This window comes from Sphaerodactylus townsendi, linkage group LG01, assembly GCF_021028975.2.
Source record: "Sphaerodactylus townsendi isolate TG3544 linkage group LG01, MPM_Stown_v2.3, whole genome shotgun sequence".
NCBI lineage: Eukaryota > Metazoa > Chordata > Lepidosauria > Squamata > Sphaerodactylidae > Sphaerodactylus > Sphaerodactylus townsendi.
This window is the reverse complement of record NC_059425.1, coordinates 86,472,466-86,492,864: the sequence shown is the minus strand read 5'-3', so window position 1 is coordinate 86,492,864 and position 20,399 is coordinate 86,472,466. Positions and strand designations below refer to the sequence as shown.

General features: G+C 43.5%; 1 protein-coding gene across 6 annotated transcripts in view; it reads right to left on the bottom strand.

The window, feature by feature from the left end:
* Positions 1–18,238, bottom strand: part of SIPA1L2 (signal induced proliferation associated 1 like 2) — a 96,173-nt gene extending 77,935 nt beyond the window's left edge. For all 6 annotated transcript variants that reach the window (XM_048486093.1, XM_048486122.1, XM_048486103.1 and 3 more), the window contains exon 1: positions 17,998–18,238. The gene's annotated coding sequence lies outside the window, so the exon portion shown is untranslated. The remainder of the gene's footprint in view (positions 1–17,997) is intronic.
* Positions 18,239–20,399: the final 2,161 nt, after the last annotated feature.

Here is a 20,399-nt window from a genome sequence, read left to right as displayed (position 1 = left end):
AAAATAAAAATAGATACCAATAAAATTACATCAACTGAGGCATCAGTAGGTTAAATGTTTTTGAATATTAATTTCAAAGAAAAATAGTAAACTAGCTCTGTAAGCCCTGATTCTCCTTTTAAATCCACTCAGAAGGGAGGGTGATTTAAAGAGAGAATCTGGGAAGAATTTGAGGGTGCCTGTCAGGGGAGGAATGTTTATGTTAGCAGTACCAACATTTCAGAGTATCTTTAGGAGACCCTCCTGATGATACCACCCAAGTTTGGTTCTGGGGGTCCAAAGTTATGGACCCTCAAAATGTAGCCCCATCTACTATTAGCTCCCATTGGAAACAATGGGGGATGGGAGGACCCCCTTTGGGGGTCCATAACTTTTGACCCCCTGAACCAAACTTCACCAAACCTGGCTGGTATCATCAGGAGTGTCACCTAATGATACCCTGAAATTTTGGTGCCGCTAGCCTAAAAACTGCGCTCCCTGGCAGCTGACAAAGGAAAAACCCTAAAATATTTTTTAAAATACAGCTCACTCATGTATAAGTCGAGGGGGGCTTTTTCAGACAAAAAATGTGCTGTAAAATTCGACTTATATGCAAGTATATACAGTATGTGTTTGTGTAGGTTTTTTCATTTAGCATTGCTATCGTGGGCGGAGGGGGACTAGATTGGGTTTCTTCTTTGTCTTTCTGTATATGTAATGTTCAGATGTGTGGAATAAATAAAAATTCTCAAGGAAAGGGGGGAAAGACTAAGGCCGTTTCCGCACGGCGGCGGAAACGGCTGGGTCGGTGCATTTCGCGCCGACCCGAAGACGCTGGGACCGTCCGCATGGACGGTCCCGGGAAGAGGCGGGACGCCGGCGCCACGGAGCGCCGGCGCCTGGCTGACCCGGCGTGTCCCTGGGTCTCCGGCGCGTCGCCGAGGCCTGGGGACACGCCCCCCTGGCCCTGCGCGCCTGCTCCAGCAGCGCAGGCCAGCGTGGTCCCCAGGCCTCGGCGACGGCCGGAGGCCCAGAGACAAGGTAAGATGCCGAGGTGGGGAGGCGGCGTGAAGCCGCTGCCGTTCGCTCGGCAGCGGCTTCACGGCGGCGTATTCCCGAAAAGAACGCTTCCCAGCGTTCTGGGAATACGCCGGCTGCGGGCCAGCCGGGCGGCGCGAGGGCGGCACGGCTGCGCTGCAGCTGCGCCCCCCGTGCGACTGGTGGCCTGGAGACGGCGTTTTTACCGTCTCCAGGCCGTCATTTTCTGCCCGTGCGGAAACGGCCTAAGTGTAAGATTACTAGTTAACTCAAAGAAAGTCATACAAAGAGTATTAAAATTATTATTTGCCAATGTCAAGTAAGATGACAAGCTAAAAAATCTGAGTTTATTTAAAACATTCCCCATATATTGAAAGCTATAGAACAATTAGTAAAATTAAATGCTCAACTAGCAAGTAGGTTAATTAAAACAGTTTTGGCGCCTTCTCACCAGAACTGTCTTCTGCTGTTACTCTGCTGTCATTAATAAAATCCTTGAACCCATCCAGTGTGCTGTTCTATGAACTGAGAGTTTGACACTCCACCACGCATTTTGCCCCCTTCCTCAGGCAGAGTGGGGCTTGGACATATGCCGTGATTTTCATGGTGTATGTCCGCTTTCCATTATGGAAGAATTTAATGGTGGGGGGGGGTGTTTTGGGGCTTCTCACGGTGCAGGTAAACCCTTTGGAGGGGGTGGGTAGTACTGGAATAGCCATCCCTACCAGCTGAGCCCTTCTGGATTGGGCTGTTAATCATGAGTACAGAATGAGATTGCATGTGCTGTGCTTACTACAGACCTCCACATGTTCAGAAGTCAATCTGAACAGAGATATGCACACCCAACTGAAGGATTCCCAACAATGAAAAGAATGCAGGCTTTATACAAGTATTGTTATAATAAAAGTGTAATTCTGAAAGGGAGGGGGGACTGCTCAGGAAGTGGCATGACTCCAGTGCCAGTATAAATAACACTTTCACTGTTGTAAGGGACATTCACATTGGCACAGGCTGGTATTGGGGAGCCATCAAACAGTGTGACAGCTGGGTGCCAGCACTGCTGCAGTGTGCTCCTACAGTGCAGGAACCCACGCTCGTGCCAAAGGGACATTCCTGGTAGGTGGAAACAGCTTTAGTCAGCATCCTGAGGCCTTTCGGCCCAGGAATGCCCCCATTTGCCAGCATAGATTTACTCCAGCAAATTTAGTGGTGCAGCTCATTGAGCTGCATAGGCCACTTTCACAGAGGAAGAGGCAGTGTGGCCTTTGGCTTGCTGTCTGTGGCACAGCAAGCCTCTTTGGAGACAGTGCAGCTGTGCTGTGGCTTCACCGTCCCCGGGCTTTCAGCCCTGCCTGTCACCTAAGTGGTACATTATCATGCAAGTTTATTTTATGCCACTGTGATGAATCGAATAGTTGTATAATATAACGCATTCTCTACATGTCAAATTGAATTAATACATAACAGAGAACCAAGATTAACTTTCTAAATATAGAGTGCTACAAATAGCTTGCAAGACTTATCTGAGTCACATACAGCAGCTGTATAATCTATACTCTGCACCTCTCCAGACAAAGCTACAACTGCCAAGTGCAATCTAATAATTAGCATATGCAAGGAGAAGAACTAGACCATGACATCAGCTTTTCTGCTTCACATAAAATCAATTATTTGGAAACAAATCTAAAAGCCACTATAACCACAGAAATTCCATATAAACGACTGCTGGAAAAAGAATCAGCAAGGGCCACTGGCTTCTAGGCCTTAGCAAACAGAAATAATTTCTAAGCAAATCTTACACTAATTTTGAAATATAACAGAACTAAAAAGAAAATGTTGTTAACCAAATCTAAAGGGATCTTAAGAATATATACTCTCTTTAAAAATCTGCCAAAAAATAGAAAGTAATATTCTGGTAGGATTATTATAAAACATTATAAAAACTACATATGAGAATTTTGCCCCATTCACCATAATCAGGTGGAATGAACTATTTATAGTTATTGGTAACCCCATGAGCTCGCTATTTTTGCTAGCAAATTTGGTCGCATTCTACATCTCCCCACAACTGCCAGGTTGCAGCAGCCATCCTCAGTTCAATCCTGGAAGCCAAAGCATGCTGACCAGACCATTCCACATGGCCTGTGAGGAAGGTGACTAGGCTTAATTGGGCAAGCGACAGGCTATCCCCAAGATATATGCCAAAATATATGGAGACATAATCTCCAAGCCTCCAGGTGAGTTCACCTAGGTTCTGAACCAGTGGTCAGGTGGTTATGGCAGAACTAATTGAAGCAGAAACCAGACAAGACAGAGGTGATGCTGGTTGGGAATAGAGTTTGGGGGTGCTCATAAACCCTGCCTCAGTCTTTGAGAAGCAGGTGACCATGGTGGCCAGGAGTACCTTCTCTCAGCTGTACCTGGTTTGCCAACTCCCTCATTGCATAGGCTCAGCCAATCTGACCATGCTAATCCATGTTTTTGAAGCCTCACAGTTGGATGAAATGCACTCTATGTGGGATTGCCTTTGAAGACAACTTGGAGACTACAACTGGTCCAGAATGTGACAGCTTGACTACTGTTAGCCTCAAGAACATATATTGGCCATTCTGAAATAGCTACATTGGTTGCCAATCTGTTTCCAAGCTCAATTCAAGGTATTGGTTATGACCTTTAAAGCCCTTTACAACCTGTTATGCACATATTTGAAGGTCAGTCTCCTTCTATATGTCCCTGTATGCCAAGTATGGTCTTCAGACAGCCATCCGTTGGCTGTTCTGCCACTTAGGGTAGCTTGTCTGGCATCAGCCAGAGCTCAAGCCATCTCCATTGTGGCTCCTGAGATGTGGAATGGGGTCCCTGAAGAGGTAAGTGAAGGCCCACCCTTATAAATCTTATGGAGGCACAGCAAATCTTGCCTGTTTACTAGGGCATTTCAGGGGGTGTGAGCAGCAGGCCTCTTTTAAATAAAAATAAATAAAAAGTGGAGATGTTTCAGGTCCTGCTGTTTCTGTGTGGAACACAGGGCAGACTTCAACAAATTAATTGCTACAGAGTGAACCAGGTATCAAATTACACCATTAGAGTTCAGGGCAAAATAAAAAAAAATTACAGCTTTCAATTGAATTTTAGTAATTGATCTAATTCAGGGGTCGGGAACCTGCGGCTCAAGAGCCGCATGCGGTTCTTCTGCCCTTGAACTGCGGCTCCACGAGTCGAGCCGCTGGCCCCCATCCTCACCCGCCCTGCAGGCAGCAGGGCGGGCACATCCATCGCCTCTTGCCTGCTCCGTTGGAGCGGGGCGGGTGGTTTCCCGGCGACTGACAGGCCAAGCCGCCTGCCCCATCCTTGCCCGCCCTGCAGGGAGCAGGGTGGGTGCATCCATTGCCCGTGACCACCCTGTTGGAGTGGGGTGGGTGCTTTCCCAGCGGCTGGCCAGGCCGAGCCGCCAGCCCCATCCTTGCCCACCCTGCAGGGAAAAGGTTGGCGCATGCATTGCCTGTGGCCGGTGAGGCCGCGCCACAGGCTTTGCCTTTCTCCTGCCCCATTGGTGCGGGGTGGGCGCTTTCCCGGCAGCTGGCCAGGATGAGCCGCCCGCCCTGCAGGCAGCAGGGCAGGTGCATCCACACGCTTCTGAGAATGAGAGGAATAAAAAGGTTTAAAAAAACCCAATATATACAGTGTTATCTTCATTTTAAATGTCAAAAAGTATCTGCAGCTCTGAGTGTTTTCTTTTCTGTGGAAAACGGGTTCAAATGGCTCTTTGAGTGTTAAAGGTTGCTGACCCCTGATCTAATTCTTCTCAGACCTTGTAGGCAGGGCAAGAAATTCTACCCGCACAGTATCTTCTGTTAGGCTCCATAAGTGAACAGGAACCACTTCAGAGAGGACTTACCCTGGCTTAGCTGTCACTCTGAGTATTTAAATCCTGGTCAACCTTTGTCTGCAGCTTGATCAAAATCATTTCCTTGCTAGTAGTTTCCCCATCTCCCAGGCTCAACTTGTCTAGGTCTATATGATGTTCCATCTGACAGTAGAGGCATATTGTTTTTATTCTCCTGCTATTGCTGTCCATATTCCCCATGGGTTAGACACAACTTCCAATGAGGGGAACAAGTTCAAAGGTCTCCCCACCACCACCACCATTGTCCCTGAAGTTTTTGTGTTCCCAAAAATTGCTCATGGGGCTTGGGGAACCTAGGGATGCACTGCTTGGACCACTAGAAGAATAAAAATCAGCAGAATTCCTCACCCATTCTAGCACTAAGATTTATCTTTTGTAAAAGAGATTCCATAAATGGAATGTGGGACCCTGTGGAACCAAACTAAATCACACAGATAATAGGGGAGGAGCAGAGCCTTCTTTTCTGTTGGGGGAATGATTCCCTGTTTGAGTAATTAGAGTAAATGAGAGACAGTTGCTATGATTATATAAAAAGAAACTTTACTTATTAAATTAGGGTAGGATATACATGGAATATAAAACAATAAATCCTTACTATTCTAGTACAAACTTAGTTACAGAGCTTAGGCCCATGTGAGCCCACATGTGGCCTAGGTATTCACCTCTTAAGGTGAATCCATGTTACAGGTACAAAAGAAAAACCTCATGTGCTGTGAGACAAAGAAACATAGTTAACTTCATAACCTCTGACCTACGTGCTCTGTCTCACATGAGCAATGTCCGATTAACTGCCCAATGGCCTAATCAATGAACTGGTCTTAAGACACTGACCTCACTAGCTAATTAACATGCACACAGTTAACCCTTTCGTGTCAGGATTGTGACAGACACTTGCAAATTCCTAACATTTTCTATACATAAATACACAATAAATGTACAAGTAAAGGCAGAGCCCCCTTTTCTACATTATTTGCATTTTTAAAGGCTCCTTTTCTTCTTATCTAAAGTACACCTGCCAGTCCAACTGGGGTAAAAATACTGCATGCTTTGCTGTTTTCCTGGAAACTCCGCCCCCACTCCCTGTCCTTTGCTCCAATGTAAGACCAGTCCCTTGCTCCAGCATTAGACCAGCTGTGTTAAACTCACACATATACACACACACAACCCTTCTAATCATTTGGAAACTGGTGGCCAGAAGACAGGGAAAACACTGCTATTGGGTGAGCTGAACAAGGCAGGAAGGAGCAACAAAACCCAAATAAAGAATTACCTTTCCTGTTTAGCTATTTTGCTTTGTGGGGAAAAGCAACAATCCAGGATATCACCGTGAAGGGTCCTTCTCCTGGTAGGCTAAGAGGACATCTTACTCCTCCCTATGGGGGAGTTGGACATTTTTGGTCGGTTAACTGTTTTGAGCTTCCCACAGTGCAGGAAAGCCCTGTGGGGTGGGCAGAGCAGCGCTCAAGGAGCACCATCCCCATTTGCCTCAGCTCTGGATTGCACTGTTAGGCTAGAAGGCTGGCAATACTGTGCAGTTATCAAGCAAATCACAGTAAATGTTTGGAGAGAACAAGGACATTTGTTTCTTAAAGCTACAGGTGTTGCTTCTATTATTTTAGCCTTTTTTAAAGATCCCATATTTTTCTGAAAGCATGGAGCACTTTTCAGGTTTGTATGAAGATATATTTTATATGTTAATAGCTTGTCTCTGAATTTGAACATCCACAGATTTGATGATGCAGAGAATTAGATATTTGATGACAATAAAAAGTCCAATGCAGAAAATTTAAAAGTATTTCCGGCAACTAATACCTGTACCTAATATGAAAAGAATTTTTATGAAACTTTGGGGGTGGGGGGGTGGGAAATTATGAATTTTGAGCAGATAGTTCACTGAATTTATTCTTTCTTCAATTATCCAAGCTTGAATTTATGCTTTTGTTTAGCCAATATGCAGTGTTTGCCTATGTTTCTGATTATTAGCTGATCTTTATTCTATAGAACGCTAGGCTGAAGCCATAAGCATGTGGGAGTGTGACTGGGTGTGCCTGTGTCCACTGGAAGTTCGTGCAGAGACAAATCACAAGTAAATGTTTGCAGAGAACACAAGCTACGAAGCAGAAGATACTTTTCCCTGTTTGCAGGGAATGCAAAGGAACATTGTGTGTGGAACTGCCTCCCCCAACTCAGCCCTTCTGCCCACCTCTGTCCAAGACGCTGAAGGCAACACTGAATCAGGCGCCACCAAATCTCCAGAATCAGTTCTCTGCAACCTTCTGATAAGAGGGACAGGAGAGATTTCCATCAGGCTGTCCCCAAACAGAAGACTGCCCTCCCAAGAAAGCTGGTGCACTACCCACCTGGATCTGGCTGATTCCAACCCTGTTGAAAGAAGCAAGGTGCAAACCATGTGGAGGCCTGAGACACGAAGGAGTATAAAACCAACAAAGGGAAAGGAAGGGGCAGAATTTCCTTTACCACCTGTCATGATTAAAACTGCCATGCCTCTTTTTTTGTAAAAACTCTTAATTTAGGCCATTTTGAGGCTAGTCCAAATTTGACCAGCTTTCTAAATTCCCTGATAATTTAAAACAGGAAGTTATGAGCTATATTAACTTTTACTTCACCCAGTGATGCAAATCGTTCAGGATTTCCCAGGATCATACCCAAAATAGATGCACCTGTCTGTGGTGAAATTCCTCAACTTATTCTAAAGTCAATTTAGTCAGCAATAGCCTGAACACAATGAACTGTTCTCTCTAAAAGAATCTTTCCTTCCTTTCAAGCATCCTGTAAATAAAAAAAACACCCTTCCCATACTAACAGACTGCTTTTGTTTACAGGAAGGAAGTCCAACCACAAACTCTCCATGCAGCAATGAAGGCACAAAAAGGTGTTTCATGTACTACACCAGCACGATAGGAAATGAAATAGATATTGAAAGATGATGTCTTGTTTCAGAAAATGCTTACGTGCAGGAGAAGAATGATGCTGTGCAAAACAAAACTGTAAAACTGTCTCTGTAAAGGGCAAGAATCTCAGGGCCAACCTGGACACTTTTTTCCCCTCATTAATCTGCACCAGTTATGTCTAATACTCCTGAGACTGTTCTTGAAGATTGTTTACTAGCTGCTGGTGCAAAATACTGGTGAGGTGGAGAGGGGGGATGAGAGTAGCCCACCTTTTCCACACCAGTATTTCTGGTTCGGTTTTAATCTTAAACCTTTGGCATTATTTGGGACCTGACTATTTCAGGGAACATCACTCTCCAAGAAAACACATAGCTCATTATCTCAGCACAAAAAGATCATAACAATTGTAGGTTTCTGTAGGGGCCCCTAACTCCAGAATGTACTTCATAGTACACTTCTTTGATAGGTTTCAAAAAAGATGGAACACGTGGTGACAACTTACTTCCAACCAACTGCCGCATAGGACCCAGTTTCAGCCAAGCCATGTGTGGAAGTGAGTCCTGTGTGGCAACTAACCACACTGCATTCCTCACAGCCCAACCAGTCCCCTGCCTGCCCTCCCCCACAACCCAGGAGCAAACAGAGTTTGGCAGGGCAGCGGCAGCTAGGCACTCTCCCACCTGGTTTGGCAGCAGCTGGCCAGTCCCCCCCTCACCTGCCTCTTCTGCCACCCCCGCTGCTTCTGCTCCTCCCCATTGCTTGCCCACCACACCCGCTACCCACCACCACTTCTGCCACTCCCACCCCTTATGCCACCCCCACTCCTCCTTCTGCCTCCCACTGGCCCCTTCTGCTGCTTGCCTGCTAGTTCTGCCACACCACCACTGGTTGCCCACCATTTCTGCCATCCCTCCCACTGCTTCTGCCATCCCTGTTGCTCGCCTGCCATTCCTGCCATCTCCCCGGCTGCTTCTGCTGCCTCTCGTCACTTCTCCGCCCCCTCCTGCTACCCTTCTACCACTCTCCTGCTGCTCACCCACTACTTCTGCCACACCTGCTGCTCACCCACCACTTCTGCCACCCCCACCACTCACCCCCACAACAATTTGGGAGGCACAATTTTAGTATTTTCCCAGGTGCCATTTTTGGCAGGTATGCCACTGGGTGAGGCCAAGACGGGGGGGGGGGGGATAAAAGATGGGGAGTTACCTCCTTGGTGGGTGCCCTTAATCCACAAAGTTTTCTAGCACCTGTTATACCACTAGTTATTTATAATTGTAACTTATGCCTCTGAGAGGAATCCAGTACTTCCCTGATGGTTGTCATCAGAACATGCAAGTCTCTGATTCTGGAATACTGAATGCAACAAGGAATTTGATACTATTCCCAAAGCCTAGATCAGGGTCCCCAGACTTCTTGCATGTGGGCACCTTTGGAATTCTGGCACAGGACAGTGAGCCCAAGCACAAAAATGGCTGCCAAAGGACGTATGACCTGCTAAAGGCCAAAATATATGTTGTGTGTCACAGACGAAAGTGACTACAGTAGCATATTCTTCTCCTATCCAGAGTAAAGTCATGTGTTAAGCCCTCCATTCTTTTCATGCAAAAGAGAAACCTACATATGCAGAATGAGAAAGTGAGAGAAGCAGTGCAAGAAAAGGCAGGTAAAAGACTGACAGAAACCTTCAATTGCCCAGTAAGCAACTATTTTCATAAATTCACTCACAATTTTATACCCACCTCCACTTTACATTGAAATTACAACATTTGAACAGGGTCAGTTCAGCCAATACACTGACCCTTAGAATGCTAGGGATTATAGTATTATCTTAACATCCACCTAAGGTTTTGGTCCAATCACTAAGACCAGATAGTTTCTGTACACTGCCATATTATTATTCACATGTCAAGTCACACTTACTGACACACTTTGCCAGGTATCAGGGTATAACCAGTATGTCTGGTGGGTGAGGAGGCAAGGCCTGCTATTTCCCCCACCTCATACACATGTCTTGTCTTTCATCCCCTACGGGGAGGGTGGTATATAAATTGAATAAATAAACAAACAAACAAACAAATAAATATTGGTCCAGTGTATTTCAATGTTACACAATGATGCATTTCCAGTTGGATACATGGGTGATAGTTAACAGGTTATTAGTAAATTAAATACAAACAAAAATACCACAGCCAAATGATCAAACTGAAAGTTCACAGAAAATATAGCTAGAATGCACAAAATACTGTAGATGCCCCTTCTTACAGAGAACTGTTAAATGATTATGCAGGACAGAATAAAAATCTGTAATGTGTGCGGCTAGAACTGTAAATGACCTTGATCTGGCTGTTCAAGCATTACACTGCTTTTGTTGGATACAAAGGAGGGAGAATAACTCTCCAACTGCTACAGCTTGTGATGAAAATACACAATCAGCAGCTGCTCAGCTACGACTACTTTCTCATATCAAATGAATGCTAAAAACGTACTCCTCCCTCCCGTCAATTCAAGATGCTATTTTTAAAAACATCTGCCATTAGAGAAGTTCCATTAATCCCTATAATATTTAGGCTGCTGGTATATATTTTGCACCAGGGGCACATTTTCAAGGGTCTTACTATCTTACAAACACTTGTAGATACATGCATATTAATAGAAGTAAATGATAACAGTACCACACTTTAACATCACCAATAGCCAAGATTTAGATACAGTAAAGAATGGAGGTAGGGGGACCCACCAGGACCAAACATGGACAGGAACTCATTTCATGGTTTCTTGCCACATTGGGAGACAGATGAGTGTGTAGGCAGAAGAGAGAGTACAAACACCAAAGAGGGCAAGGCAAAGTAAGCTGGCAAGGCAAGGAGAGAAGCAAGTCACAGAGGTGGGGTGAGGTGGGGGTATGGAGCAAGCCAGAGGTGGTAACCGGGAAGACAGAAAGCCACAGACTGGAGTCAGTGACAGAAAGTAAGCCACAGCTGCTGCTAAGGAGTTCTCATGCATCTTTTAAAAAATTACTCAAAAGAAATATCATAAATAACAAGTATTGAAGAAGATAACACATCCAGAAATCTGCTTTGGGTTCAAATTAAAGGGACACTGGTGTATTCTGACGACACTAAAAAGGGCATCTTGGAAAGGAACGCACAGCTTTTTCCTCAAAATGTCCTCAGGACACCTTATTTCAGCTTAAGTCATCTTTTTTCTAAAATGATTCGAAGTGCATCTTTTTTCCTTAAGCCACCTGCAAAACATCTCCTACCTGGCTGTGCGGAGTGCAGGAGCTTAGGATGCATCTTATTTTTTTCCACACAGTCATTTCACTCTCTAGTCCAGTGATGGCGAACCTTTTCGAGGCCAAGTGCCCAAATTGTAACCCAAAACCCACTTATTTATCGCAAAGTGCCAACATGGCAATATAACTTGAATACTGAGGTTTTAGTTTAGAAAAAATGGTTAGCTCCAAGGCGCGTGTTACTCAGGAGTAAGCTTGGTGGCTTTGCTTTGTAGTCAGTGGCTTTGCTTTGAAGCAACCAAGCAACTCTTCCAACGGGTGTATCATGAGCCTAGGAAGATTTATTCAGAAGCAAGCCCTATTGCCAAGCTTACTCCCAGGTAAAGGGTTGCGCTTTAGTTCTTTGCATGAAAATCAGTGGGGTTTAACAGCGCTTAGCAGGGTTACCTACACTGCTTCCCCAAAATTAGGACTTAGGTTTAATGCTAATAATCAAGCCCAGTGACCCAGGCCAGCCTAGATGTGTGTGTGTGGGGGGGGACTCTGTGCGTGCCCACAGAGAGGGCTCTGAGTGCCACCGGTTCGCCATCACTGCTCTAGTCAATTTCCCTCTCAACTTGTGCCTGACATTTTGTGTGCTGCCTCCATTTGCTGAATGCTACCCCAGGACTTTGTTCTGCAGGCTCTGAACCTGGGTGCCTTTTCAGCCCATACACAGATGTATTCAGCTCATCCTGCTGTTTCTGGCAATATACAGTCTTCCTCTTTTTTAATTTTCTATGAGCTGCCTGCAAAGTTATGCAGACATAAATATGAGAATCTTAGCCGCATGGAAAATGGGTCTACCACCCTTTGAAAAGCGTTGGGTAGGTGTGCCCTACGTGGATCATGTCAGTTTCTTCTTACTGCACAGAAGCTAATTCTTTCATTGCCACTACAAGAGAGGAGTGCAGAGTCAGGTTTTGCTTTCAAAATGGCACATATACTGCCACCATCACCACCCTTAACTTTTAAAGATTTTTTTTCCTTTTCTTTGCTAAGATGTGCTGTAGTATTACAGTATGACATGGTAAGAAAGAGGAAAGTGAGGGGATGAAAGTGTTTAGGGCCACAGGGAATGATTTCTAGCACAATCAGTATCATGCCAGTGTGATCTCAGCATGATTGCAACTACTCATAATGCCTCCTGCTGATTTGATAGGGCCTCATCTTTGCAACCTGCCTGTCTCTTGGCATTTTTGAATGCAAGGATTCAACCAATTAATGAAACTGAATTACTTTTTAAAGTAACTAATTAAATTAACCTTGCCATGAATACACCACAATATTACATGTACCAAAACTACTGTTGCAACTATACCCCCAATGGGAACAAGAAATAGGTCAATTATCCTTAATATCTATAGTATCTACAATCCAGAATTTTTTTTCCCTAAGACTAATCAGTAGCCCAACAGTCAAGATGCCAAAATACTGTATGGAGATTTGAACAATGCCCCTCCATTAGAATAATAGCTGCTTGAAATAGTAATTAAATGTATATCCTTGTAATTTTGTTTTACCATACGGATGAAACACTTTGAGCCCATTTACTGTGCCTCTTCAATCTGAAAATGTTATAGATTCTGCTCTAAAGTGGAAAATGGCTAACAATAACATTACTAGATGATTAATACAAATATTGCAGAACCGTAAAATGTCTGCAAGTTTAAGCTCAATGCAAGTTCTTCTCTCTTTGTTGCATATCCTACTCCTCTTTCACACACTTCCTTACACCTTTCCCATTTGGTAACTTCAGGGTTAATCTCCTGATCTAGAGGAGACATACCAGACTGTTGGAGATGGGAGTTTGCTTGATTCCTACTGGAAGGCTGTGTCTGCTTTCTGCTTCATAAACTCCTTCAAGACAGGTCAAGCTTGACTTCTGGTCTACTGATGACATAAGATGGCTGATTCAGAGTTTGATTCAGGATCTGAAGCTCAAGTTAATGGTTCAAAGTTGACTCAGCCTTCCATACTTCTGAGCTTAGTAAAATGAGAACCCAGCTCTCTGGGGGTAAAGTGTAGATGACTGGGGAAGGCAATGGCAAACCATTTTATAAACGTAGTCTGCTTAGCAGGCATTGTGATGTGACATCATCCCATGGGTCAGTAAAGACCCAGTGCTTGTATAGGGAACTAACTACCTCTACTTTTTACTTCAGGAAAAAATGTTAGAATATGCAGTGTGGTTGGATTAACTCAACTAAACCTCCATCACACCAGGTGCTTCCCTCCTTTTTCAAAATGAAGCACAATACTTAACCCAAATCATTTTGTGCAGAAAAGGGATTCCTCCTTTAAACAGTTCCTCCGTTGATATAACAAACACACTGAGGAAAACTGTACTGTTATCAAGATAACAGCTCCTAAAATAAAGTTTTCATTAACTTCACTACTAAAGCAATATAAATAATTTCCTCAAAGCAGCTTACAACAGCATTCTCCCCTCCTCTATTTTACATTCTCAATAACAACACTGTGTAGTAGGTTAGACTTAGAAGAAGAAGAAGAAGAGTTTTGGATTTATATCCCCCCTTTCTCTCCTGCAGGAGACTCAAAGGGGCTTACAATCTCCTTGCCCTTCCCCCCTCACAACAAACACCCTGTGAGGTAGGTGGGGCTGAGAGAGCTCTGAGAAGCTGTGACTAGCCCAAGGTCACCCAGCTGGCATGTGTGGGAGTGTACAGGCTAATCTGAATTCCCCAGATAACCCTCCACAGCTCAGGTGGCAGAGCTGGGAATCAAACCCGGTTCCTCCAGATTAGATACATGAGCTCTTAACCTCCTACGTCACTGCTGCTCCTACGCCACTGCTAAGAGAAAGTGACTGGTCCAATGTCACCCAATGTCATCCTTCAAAATGTTTACATTTCTTTAGCAACTCAGAATATTGTTTTTAAAAATTCCCTAGTCGAGATAATTTGAAAAGTCAAATATATCTTAACCTTTCTTTTTAGTTTCAGAGGGTAGCCATGTTGTTTGCAGTAAAACAGCTTCTTCAGTAATGTATGGGGATTTACTTTTCATTGCATGCACAAGCACAAAACTAATAACAAGCAGATAACTATCCAATCTTTGCAGTCTTGAGCATCCCATACAAATTTCCAAAACAAAACTGAGAGGGTTCTTGTCCATTTTTGTCCAGAAAATGTTGTTCTAAAAATAACAAAACCATTAATGTGCAGACATGATTATCAAATAGTGAAGCAAATTTCAACAAAATTCTCATGTTAAAAATACAGAACTTATTCCATAGCAGTTATTTTTAGTAGTTAGTTTTAGACCAATGTAATTTCAGCCTTCAACTAAACACTTTTTTTCCCATTCATTCTGTGAACCTGCAGACATTCTGTATAGTATATTCTAAACAGAAGTTAAGACTTGGGAAGTATAAGTTGGCAATAGCTTTGAAAAATATGCATACAACTTGGATCCTAAGATTTCATATGGAACGGTGTTGCACATTTACAACAAAAAAGTGAATCTGTTACACTTTCTTGGGATGTAAGAGCCATGCAAATAGGTTATAAAGACTTTAAAATAAAAAAACTATCTATCTATCTACACACACACATATATATGCTTTCAAATATTTTGAATACCTTTTACAATATAATAATGTATTCGTAAAAAGACCTTGCCTTCTACCAGTCACAAACTCATGAAAACTTAACCAACATGCATAATTAAACGTTATGGATAAGAGTGTACCAAGATTTTTTTGTAATACACAGCAATAAAAAGTAGCATTTACAGACAGGGTATAATCAATTACATTTCTTGTAGTAGTATCTACTGAATGGGCTGAACAGTAAATTCTTGTTATGTGTTTTATGTCTGTGCCTAGACCTAAATACATTTTAAAAGGAGACCAAATCAAACAGAGAAAGCACCATCCATCACAAAAAAAATAATTTTGAACTGTCAACATTCCTACTATGCAAGAGCAGAATTGACTAATGTGTGAAACAGCAAGCAGCAGCAGCAGTAGTAAACATCTACACTTTTTTGTACACTCATTTCAAGGCAAATACCATTGATGTCAAACTGTTTCGCATATCTGAGAAATATGAAACTATAAAACCTTTTCCTACTATTCCTGGAAAAGAAACAACTCCATGTAGTCTGAATAAACAACCAAAAACAAATATTTACTCAGATCAAGCTATGACTCTGTTCTTGAAAGTAATTCAGCTTAATAATGAGACTTAATAACCATATCATTACAATCCACAAAACTTGCTTCCAAAGAAACACTTTCAGAATCAAGGCATTCGAAGCAATCAATGAAGGAAATGTCTGGCATCAAGATAAGCATGGCTCAGACCATCTGTAAAATGTGACCAATCAATGTAAAACCAATGTCAGTGTAGTGTAGTGGTTAAGAGGGTCATCGGACTAGTATATGGAAGACCCAAGCTCAAATCCCCTTGCTAGGTGTCCGTGGGTCAGTCACACTCTCTGAGCCTTACCTACCTTATAGGATTGTTTTGTAAATAAAATGAAGGAAAAGAGAATGATCTGAACTGCTTTGGGGTCTCAATGGGGAGAATGATGGGGTATAATTGAAGTAAATAAATAGATAACACAATGCATTGTCTCAATTTCTTTTCTTCCTCCAGCCACAAAACAGTAAAATACAACTAGTGAGAGAGCTCTCAAAAGTTCATGTATGTAGAGACTGACAGGATTATGTTTACTTTACATGAGCATTACATGAATTATGAGCCAACTATTTTGAAGACTATTTTGAAGTTTAAATATACATAATGTTGCACAATTATTTCATCAATCTTCAGAGGGATATTAGAAATGTGTTTTATCACATATTTCATGTGTTCTTCCAACAGTTACAGTTTAGAAAATAGTACAGATAAGGCCTCCCACATTCTACAGATTCCTGCATTGCTGCTATTGAGTCCACGATCCCCTCCAAATCCAAATTCAGCACCCTTACATTTTAATCCTGTTATTTCAAAGGCACTCTTGAGGGAAATCTGTCTTTAAAAATAATTTTTTTACCCTCCAAAATGCAAGGTAAGCAGAAATAAAGCAACCCAACAGAAACAGAACTTCTCACGTGCTTATACAAAAATTGAGAACATTGTGTGTCAACATCACTTGCACCAGTCATTGCACCACACTCGTTTTTGTATTAATACGCAAAATATAACTTTATGAACTTTGTAAGTAAGCCAAAGTAGTTGTTTTGCCCAGCACCGACAAACACACATTAGGCAGTATGACAAGCTAGAGAGAATATGAACTTTGCTACAGCAAATCAGTTATGACAGTTCAAAAACAGAATGCGTGAAACATATTTTAAGTATTTTGCTTAAAATAACAAATTTCATTTTTTGCAGTCATTTAATTACCACAAAACTACAGGAATGCCAAATGTGCATAAAATACATTGCTTTGGTAAACAAATCGTTAATATATTCAGATAGGAAGGGATAAACTTAAATTTGGTTCAGTTCCTTTGACTATGAAACAGACAAAAAGGTAACATTTTATAATAAGAAAATTTATACGCCATGTCAGAAGACAGCTCAAAATGCAGTTTTCTGAATGATACAAGAAAGCCATCTAGTGTTAACATTGAGAAATGAGGATTGCGCGCAAGAATTTAGAAAGGACAATTTATTTGAGTCTTGACAATGAATACAAATAAATGTTTTGATGTACAAACAAACACCCTCCAGGGATACAGACAAACACTGCCGGTGTTCAAAATGATAGTCCATCAAGTATTAATAATGCAGTTTTCAAACTCACTTTGTATGTTAATAGACACATCTGATAATTATCAACTTCAGAGTGGTCTTTTGTCAAAACTAGGCTGGAGCTAGCTATGTAACAAGAGTAGTAATCCTTTCTAATGATAGTGGTACAAAAATGTATAAAGGAACAAGGACTTAGTTCTGTCGAACCAATGACACCACCCTGTGCATTCCATCTCAGCTAAGCATGTCAGGGGTCCAATGAAAAAAAGTTTTTAAATGAACTGGTGGCCATTCTTCACATGCAGGAGGGTAGGTGATGGATAGGGAAAAGGGGACCCACCTATACACACCCAGCAAAAAGAAATCGTGTTCTTTTCTTTCTGAGAAACTGTTTATAAAGACCACACCAGAAATTTCCAAACGATGCACATCAGTCCATTCTCTCCAAGGCATAAGAAGGATTCTCTCATTTCCTCCCTTCCTAAATCGGACTTATCTCATAAATAAGCAGACAATACCAAGAATCCATCATTGGTTCCAGAGTTACAAAGAAAACCTGACCAGCCAGTTTAGAACAACTGTGAAACTCAGCTGTATTAGCCGTCGAGTTGAAATTCCTCTCCTGGGGGAAACCCAACGAAATCATTTCCTCTGTAAGGTTTTGTGTTTTTTCAAGTAATGCCCCCACCAGCAAAGCGAGCATAAAGCTCTGCAAGTGTAAATCGGACGAATTCCTACCCACCCCTCCTTCGCCATTCCGGCATTCCCACCACTGAAGAAGCCCGTTTAGACATTCCCGAGGCAGGCAAGGCAAACCACAACTACCCCGGCTCGCCCCTCCACCCCACCCCCCGATTCATGAACCCAAATAATCACCTCCAACTTTCCCTCCTGACCGTCGCTTAGCAAGCGACTCCGCCTGTCTGTCAAGTGGAGCTCCGTCTGCCCTGGGGCAATCCCACCAGCACAGTCGCTCCCCCCGCTCCCCCACACCTTTGCAACAAACGGACAACTGAATACTTCTCCCACAAAGAGTAACTTGCCGAGGGCTCCGGAACCGCCACCGCGCCCTCCAACAGGCAAGACCCGCTTCCCCTCTCATCCTTCCCTGCACGGCGAGCCCCACATGCCGCAGGGGACAGAGGCGCCAGCCCTCACCTTCGTCAAGCCCCATCCGCGGAGTTGGGCTGCCTCCCGGCAAGGGTCCGGCCATCGGACCCTGTCCGCGACCTCCGCTCCCAAATGGCTCCCCAGACTGCCTGCCGGGCGAGGGCAGGCTCCCGAGTGGGGAGGTCGGGGGTCGGCGAGTGACTCGTCTCCCAGCGCGCGCCACCCGCTCTCTCCCCTCCGTGCAGTTGGCAGCTCAGGCGAGATCTGGCTCTGTCGGCTCAGCCGCCGGAGGAGCAGAAAGGGAGGGGGGAGAGAACGCGCCACACTCGCTCGCGCACCACACAGGCGCCCGCCCCGCTCGGCTCGGAAACGCCTCCCTAGCTCCTCATTGGTTTCAGGCACCCTCCCATTGTGGGCAACCTAATGCTCCATTGGACGTGAGAGGTGCCGTTCAGGAGGAGCGCTCCGCCTCGCCAGCGGCGCTTCCCACCATCTGCTTTTCCTTGTGATTGTCTCCGTTGCCTTATAGAGTCCGAAGGGAGATACTGCCGTCGCTCTTTCCCTTTCCGAGACAACGCGAGCGGCTTGCCAAAGTTTTCTCTCTGGAGAAACTCTCTAGGGAGGAGACAGGCCTAGCGGGAAGTCTTGGCTAACAGCTGGCCTGCCATGGGTGACAATTGCCGGTTTACGAGACATCTCTGAACCCATCGCGATCCCTGGTGATTCTTAAAGTGGCTCGTCATTGCCTCCTAATGAGAATGACCAGAAGGCTGGCTATCTATCTATCTATCTATCTATCTATCTATCTATCTATCTATCTATCTATCTATCTATCTATCTATCTATCTATCTATCTATCTATCTATCTATCTATCTATCTATCTAACTATCTTTTCATTTTCGACATGAATAATAATGTGGAAAGAGGCTTGAAAGTAAACATATGCTGCAGGTAAGTAAACATTCATGAATAAATTTCACCAAACTTTCTTGTCTCTCAAGCTGTATTATACCTCCAAATGTCTAATGCAAAACTAGCCCTTTGGTTGCCAGGTTGCCTATGCCTTTTAATGACAGGGCCATGTCAGTTTTCAAGAAGACCCTGGCAACTCCACCCCAAGGCTCTGTAGTGCACAGAACTCTCCTATAACAAGTTGTGTCCTACTCTCAGAACCAATTTCAAAGCACACAAACCATGGCAAGACTTCTGCAACATGAGGAATCCAACACTGCTCTACTGATGTTACAATGTGAACATGCAACATTACACTACTGATAAAATTCTTACTTTATAGTATTATCCCTATAAAGAACAAAAGCATTTACGTGCCCATCGAATGCAAGAGCATCTCCATCAGGAAATGCTTTTACAAAAAATGTTAAAATTCCTCCAGTTTACTGTTGTTTCTTATCTTTGTATTCAATCATCAAGAGTAGAAACATCCAGAATTTCAGAGTACTCAGAATATTTATTTATATTTAAGAAGAGTTTGTTGGATTTATACCTCCCCCCTTCTCTCCTGTAGGAGACTCAAAGAGGTTTACAATCTCCTTTCCTCCCCCCCCCCCCACAAACACCCTGTGGGGTGGGTGGGGCTGAGAGAGAGCTGTGACTAGTCCAAGGTCACCCAGATGGCATGTGTTGGAGTACACAGGCTAATCTAGTTCCCCAGATAAGCCTCCACAGTTCAAATGGCAGAGTGGGGAGTCAAATCCAGTTCACCAGATTAGAGTGTGCCTGCTCATAACCACTATGCCATTGCTGCTTTATATTTAGATATATAGATTTATATTTCCCGTCTCCACTGCAGCAGGGCTCAATGTAGCAGGTGACAATTCAGATCTAAGTTCAAAATCAGCAAGAGTTAAAACATTATATTCCATAAAATCATAATAAATAATAAAAACAGTGCTCCAAGCTCCCAGCAGAGTTGACTAGCAAAACTAATATATCCACAAATAAATGGGGAGGAGAGCTGAGGGGAGCATATAGAATGGGAGAGGTCTCTGCCTAGTGACTGGTGGATGTCACAGAGCAGCTGAAAGTCCTCAACTTTGTCCCTGGCAAAACATCTCTGTCTTGCAAGCCCTGCAGAATTGGGCTAGTTCCGCCTTACCATTTGGCAATTGAAACTGGACAAAATGAACAATTGTCCATTTAACCACTGCACCATTTGATAACTGGAATATAGATTCACTAGAAATGTGCTTTCTATATTAGAAAGAAGGCACAGACTGGGAAGTTGCCCACTGCCAATACTTGGAATTAAGTTCCTAGCATCCAGACTCAGAAAGAGCAAGATGAAATAAAGGGTATTATCACATGAGCCAGAAGTGCACATGCCACTCTGTTGTGATTTCTTTTCCTTTTTTCCTTCCTTTCTGCCTTCCTGTCTCCTGCCTTGCAGTTGGAAAGTGTAGATAACAATAGTGTGGTCTTGCTATTCCTC